The sequence below is a fragment of the Leucopleurus acutus genome (assembly GCF_964270905.1).
Source record: "Leucopleurus acutus genome assembly, chromosome: 5".
In the NCBI taxonomy this organism is placed as follows: Eukaryota; Metazoa; Chordata; class Mammalia; order Artiodactyla; family Delphinidae; genus Leucopleurus; species Leucopleurus acutus.
This window is the reverse complement of record NC_139147.1, coordinates 452,261-458,900: the sequence shown is the minus strand read 5'-3', so window position 1 is coordinate 458,900 and position 6,640 is coordinate 452,261. Positions and strand designations below refer to the sequence as shown.

Here is a 6,640-nt window from a genome sequence, read left to right as displayed (position 1 = left end):
CCACCAGCCTACTGAGAACAGGGCCGGGCGTGAGTAGCTCCCCTCCGCTGGCCCCTCCCCTCACACTTACAATGCCATTTCTTTCCCCCCCCAAGAAAACCCTCTCAAGGTGGTACCCTCCAGCCATGGACCTGGGAACATCCTGCCAGTTTCCTGGTCATAATGCACTTCCCTTCTAACACATCACTGGATTCAACTTCTAATATTTTAAGTATTTTCTATATTCATGAGGGAAATTGATCTGTATCTCCTTTTCTTGTAACGTCCTGGTCTGGTTGTAGAGTCATATACAATATGACCAATATGACCTTATATATAAGGTCATATTGACCTTATACAATGAGTTGCAAAGTGTTCCCTCCTCCATTTTCTGGATGTTGTGTTACATTGCTATTTCTCTCTTAAACGGTTGATAAATTCACCAGCAAAGCCAGTGAGCTTAAAGTTTTCTTCCAGGAAAGCTTTTAGTTTCTGATTCAATTTCTTAAATAGACATAAAGTCACTTAAGTTTTCCATTTCTTCTCATGCCCATCTAGACAACAACTGTGTCTTTTGAGGAATTTGTCCACATCATCTACATTGTGGAGTATTGGCATTACATAGCTCATATTTCCTTATTATCTTCTCTGAGGTGTTACGCCTCTGAGGACTAATAGGTCCAGCCGAGGCAGAAAACCAAATGTGCAAGTGCAGAAACAGTGTTAGCAGGTTTTTGCAGGAGCATGTAAAGCAGAGCATGTGGGAACCGTGTGATCCAGGGAGAAGGGTGGCCAGGCTTAGGGGGGCAGGCTGGACGACTTATTTCTGCAGGATCTATAGTGAGGTACCCTTTTGTATTCCCGATATAGGTTGTTTTCTTTCTTACTTGGTCAGACTAGAGGCTTGTTACTTTTCTCAAAGCATCAACTTTTGGTTTCATTGATCTTCTTTTATGTTTTCTGTAGCATTTGACTTCTACCCTTTTGTCTGGTATATCCTTCCTTCTACTTACTTTGGTTTTAAGATTCTTAAGATGGACAATTAAATCATTGATTTTTTTTTTTTTTTTTTTTTTTTTTGCACGGGCCTCTCACTGCTGTGGCCTCTCCCATTACAGAGCACAGGCCCCGGATGCGCAGGCTCAGCGGCCATGGCTCACAGGCCCAGCTGCTCTGCGGCATGTGGGATCTTCCCAGACCGGGGCACGAACCCGTGTCCCCTGCATCGGCAGGCGGACTCTCAACCACTGCGCCACCAGGGAAGCCCAATCATTGATTTTAAACCTTATCTACAGCATTAATATGTAAGCCTCTAAACATTTCTCTAAGCACTGCTTTAGCTACATCCCACAAATTTTGAGGTCATGTTTTTATTTTCATTCAGCTTGAAATATTTTCTAATTCCCCTTGTGCTTTTATTTTTTACTATAGATGATTTAGAAATGTATTGTTTCATTTCCAAATATTTGGGATTTTCTAAGTCTTTTTGTTACTGATTTCTAATTTAACTCCACGGTGGTCACAGTACACTCTGTACAGTTTCAATCCTTTTGAATTTCTTGAGACTTGTCTCATGATCCAGCATATGGCCTATCTTAGTGAATGAGCACTAGGAAAGAATGCCGGGAGCTGTACAGATGCCAATTCCTCAAGTTGGTTGAAGGTTTTGTCTACAGTTGCTGAGACAAGTATTACAGTCTCCCACTTCAATTGTGTATTTGTCCAATTCTTTCTTTAGTCCCACCAGTTTTTGCTTCATGTATTTTGAAGCTCTGTTATTAGGTGCACATACATTTAAGATTGCTATGCCTTCTTGATGAATTGACATTTTTTTTGTTAGTAAATGTCTTTTTATTTCTGGTACTATTTCTTTTCCTGAAATCTACTGATATTAATATAGCACTTTTTCTTCTTATTTGTGTTTTTATGTTATGTATTTTTCTAAACTTTCACTTTTATCCTGTCTGTATCTTTACACTGAAAATTTCTATGGACAACATTGATGGGTCATGCTTTTTCATCCAATGTTAACAATCTCTAGTTAAAATCTCTGCCTTTTAACCAGAGTGGTTGGCCCTTTACAGTTAATAAAATTATTTAAATGGTTGGTGTATTAGTCTTCTAGGGCTGCCATAACAAACGAGCACAGCCTGGGTGGCTTAAACAACATTTATTTTCTCACAGTTCTGGAAGCTAGAAGTCCAAGACAAGGATACTGGCAGGGCTGGTCCCTCCTGTGGCCTCTCTCCTCGTGTGCAGACCACCCACCCTGGGTCCTCATGTGGTCTTTCCTCCGTGTGTGCGTTCCTGGTGTCTCTCTCTCTTACAAGGACACCAGTTCTACTGGATCAGGGACCCACCCTTAGGACCTCATTTAACCTTAATTATCTTCTTAAAGGCCCCATCTCCAGATGCAGTATCATATGAGTTTGGGGGGAGGGGACACAATTCAGTCCATAAGAGTTGGGTTTAAGCCTATTATCTTATTTGTTTTCTATTTGTCCCATCTGTCCTTTGTTCTTCTTTTTCTCGCCTTCTTTTATTTTAGGAGGGTTATTTTATTCCTTTATTAGTTTGCCAGCTGTACCTCTTTCTTTTTTAGTGGCCTCCTCTAGGGCTTACAGCAGGTCTCTTCTGCTTACCACCGTCTACCTTTACGTAGCATACCACTGTATACACGAGGTAGGAGCCTCCATCCTCCTGCAACACCCTTTGTGTTGTCGTACCTTTTACTTCTTATGTTAAAACCACCATTATTATTTTTGCTTTTAAAAGTTAATTTTAGGGACTTCCCTGGTGGCACAGTGGTTAAGACTCTGCCTGCCAATGCAGGGGACATGGGTTCGAGCTCTGTTCCGGGAAGATCCCACTGCTGTGGAGCAACTAAGCCCGTGCACCACAACTACCAAGCCCACGTGCCACAACTACCGAAGCCCGTGCGCCTAGAGCACATGCTCCGCAACAAGCCACTGCAATGAGAAGCCCGTGCACCGCAACGAAGAGTAGCCCCCGCTCACCACAACTAGAGAAAGCCCACGTGGAGCAACGAAGACCCAACATAGCCAAAAATTAAGTAATTAATTAAAAGAAAAAAAGTTAATTTTAAAGAAAAAATCTTTTAGACAAAGGGAGAAAGCTTCTATACTTACCACACACTTCCCACCTGGTGCTCCTCATTCTCTGAAGATTGGCTTCCACCCAGTATCTCTTTCCCACACCTAAACAACTGAACATTTCTCGTAAGGCAAGGCTGCTGGACGAGTCCTTCAGCGTTGGTTTGTCTGGAAAAGGTCCACTCTGCCTTCATTTGTTTTCTTTGAATATGGAATTTAAGGTTTCAACACTTTGAAGACGTCATTCCGGCATGTCTGTTCCTGATGAGAAGTCGCTTGTCATCCTTGTCTTTGCTCACCAGTACCTAACGTGCCTGTTCCGTTTGCTTTTAAGATTTATTCATCCTTGGTCTTCATCAGATTATCATGAGCCTTGAAGTGGGTTTTGGTGGGGTTTTTGGTCTGTCTGCTGAGGTTCATGGATCTGTGGGCTTACACGTCTTGTATCTGGGAAAATTTCAGCCATGGTTTCTTCCAATGTTTTTCTGCCTGCCTTCCACCCTCCCTCCCGCTTTTCTAGGTCTCAGATGACACGTGTTGGACCACTCAGTATTATCCAACAGGCCACTGAAGCTCTGTTTGATGTTTTAAGTCTTCTGGCCACCGTCAGGCCGCTTCAACACTCACCTATTCCTAGAGGGCCCTAGGGCAAGCCCTGCTCCCCTACCTTCCCAAGAACCAGGGGCATCAGGGAACACGAGGTCTCAGGCTCGCTGCATCCTGCACAAGAGGCCTGGCCGTGGGACAGGCATCAGAGGCTGCCTAAAGCCACCAAAGCAGCTGTTCTCCACCATGTGCAGCACGGGTCTCAAATGGCCCCTGGGGCACCACTGCCCTGGGAGGAAAGCTGCAAGTCACATACCAATAATAGTCATCACATAGAAACTATTGGTTGAATTATTTTCCCTGAAGAAAACAAGTAACTCTGAAGTTATTGCTATCACCCTAATCCTGAGTGAGGAAAGAGGGTTTTCAAAACAGCACCAGAAATTCCAAGTGAAAATGCCAGGCACATGTCTTTGAGGGGAGCCCAAGGTCAAGACATGCTGCCCCAGTGCCCCTAGTAAGTTTACCGAGCTCTTCGGAGCTGTGTCTTCAGCTTCCTACGGCTGCCACTTGCGAGGGCGGTTCTTGTGAATTCTGCTGTGACCAGACGCCTTGTGGAGAGGCGCAGCCCAGACGCCCCCTTCCCACAATCAGTGAGAAAGCTGAGCACTGACTTTGGAGACCAACAACAGCAAGAGAATCAAGCCCCTGGCAGGTACCTCATGTGTGACATCCCTGCCAGTCCCCTCTAACTTTCTTGCCTTTGTGTCCCCTTGTCTTGTGTTTCTAACCTTATAAATAAAACTTTACATTGCAGATGGAGAGATGAAAATAAATCAAGCTGACCAATTAACCTATAATTAGTTGCTGAGAGTTGAGAGAAGAATGAGGAAGCAACAGTTGATTGTATCAATTGTTCAAACATTTTTATTGTCTGAATAAAATTTAAATCTACATATCAACATTGGTTATGTTCAGTAAGGAAAGTATTTTCTTGGAGATAAGTTTCCATTGTGAGTTAAGCATTTCCAGTTAGAGAATCCCTCAAAGGGTCAGACCTGAAGTTTACATCCTGCTGAACAAGGAAAGCTAACCTGGCTCCAGAGACAGCTTCCCAGCACAACATTCAAAACTTGCTCCTGATAACCAAAAAAAAACAATTTGGATTCAAGACACGTTACCCATTCTCCCAGGACAGAGAACTTGACTTTTAATCAGGTTGAGGCAAATATTTTCCCCTCAAATAACTAGAGGTGCATCCTGCTTATCTTGGAACAATTTCTCTTGTTCCCTGAGACTGAGGGGTGGTGGTCCAACATGGGGCACGAGGGACCCCAATCTATGACGGTTTCCAGGATGAAACAAAACACATGCACGACAAGCCTCTGCCTAAGGGGCTCAAATGTCTGTGTATTAAGGTAGCTGGTAAGATAGGTGACCTTCCATAATGTTTCAGTGTAACAGTTGATTTTCATTTCTTTCCCGGAAGCTTTATGTTTCGTCCAGTGATCTGATCATGGCTGGGCAGTGACCGCTGCAAGAAGCAGACCGTTGGAAATCACCGTCTGCGCTGCTGGTGCAAGAGCAACCCTGACAGATCTCAAAGGGGCCCAGCGCAGCTTCCTCAGCAAAATAAACCCTAGTTTAAAAACGTCTGGGGCAAGTGCTGACATCCAACTAGTACCAGCTGAACACCCGCTACGTTCCACAGTGTGGCAGCCGGTGGAGCCAGCAGGACCTGCCAGCGTGTACACGCGCCCAGGCCCTGCGGGGCTCAGAGCAGGTAGAGCACCACCTGGGGCAGGAGGGCAGTGGGGGGCAGCTCAGGCAAAGGCTGGACGCAGGCGAGCCCCGGGCAGAGTCAGGGAGAGCGCTCAGGGGCCACGAGAGCTGCGGAAGCAAGGCCACGTGGTGCAAACCTCAGAGAGCACCCTAAGGGTCTGGGCAGGGATGGCGGGCGTAGGGGGGCACCCAGGCGTCTCTCTGGCTGTCAGAGGGAGGGTGGTGCACTGGGGCCGTGCAGCCAGGGCAGCTGTCAGACAGGGAGAGGCACAGAGGAACAGCAGAAGGAGAAGGCCCTGGGGAGGACGAGAAGCAGGTGGGCCCCTGGGGCGACACCAGGCCTGGGTTTGACCCTCATCGACACTCTCAGTGACCCTCACAGCCACACTCCTGCTCATCCTCGTAGGTCAGAGGCAATTCCAGGGTTTGGATTTTCCATCCTGAGCCCCAAGTCCACACACACTAAGCCAGACGGGTTTAGAAGCCAGAGGGGAATTCAGAGGCTCGCCACCTGAGAGGCAGCACCCTGGAAATGTGACCCTCCCTGCAGCTTGGAGCACAAAGGGGGGTGAGGGGTGTCCCCAACACACATCAGGGTCCCACTGCTGCGTGGCCATTAAAAACCCCTCACCCTTCCTCACGCTCAGCCTCCCATCTGTCACTACAAGACGACTGCCACCTCTGAGGTAGCGATGCTGGCGCCCCACGGGCCGGCTGAGCCATGACGCGGCGCTGGCGAGCTAGAGACCCGGGGCAGGCCGGCCTGCGGCGTCTGGTCCCCGATCCTCACTGAGCCTGAGCCGCCACGGTGAACAGGCAGGCCCAGCCTCTCCTGCCAGGCCGTTGCAGGCGGCTGTCCCATCCCTCAGCCAGAGACAGAGACAGGAAGAGCCGGTCCTCGAGGGCCCGAGGCAGGACGCGGACGAGGCACAGCTGCTCCGCTCCTGAGGACTCAGTCATGGTCAGGAAAGCCCTCCCAGCCCCGCGCCCACAGAGGGGACACATACCACGCCAGGCGGCACCACGCAGCGCACTGTGCTTTACCCACCCTCACGGCTCACCCTGTTCCTCCCCTCTCCCGAGCTCGACCAGCTGTTCTCAGAACTAACGCTACGCTGAAAATCAAGTCTGAAGGCACCAGCCCTGCTCGTGCCACAGGCCCAGGCTCAGCGCTTCCGCCGAAGCGGGCAGGGAGGGGGCTGCCTCGGCCCCTCTGAGAT

General features: G+C 48.1%; 1 protein-coding gene across 1 annotated transcript in view; it reads right to left on the bottom strand.

Annotated features, from left to right (window-relative positions):
- Positions 1-4,542: 4,542 nt before the first annotated feature.
- LSS (lanosterol synthase) overlaps positions 4,543-6,640 on the bottom strand; it is a 42,513-nt gene continuing 40,415 nt past the window's right edge. Inside the window, exon 23 of the mRNA XM_082839939.1 lies at positions 4,543-5,172. The gene's annotated coding sequence lies outside the window, so the exon portion shown is untranslated. The remainder of the gene's footprint in view (positions 5,173-6,640) is intronic.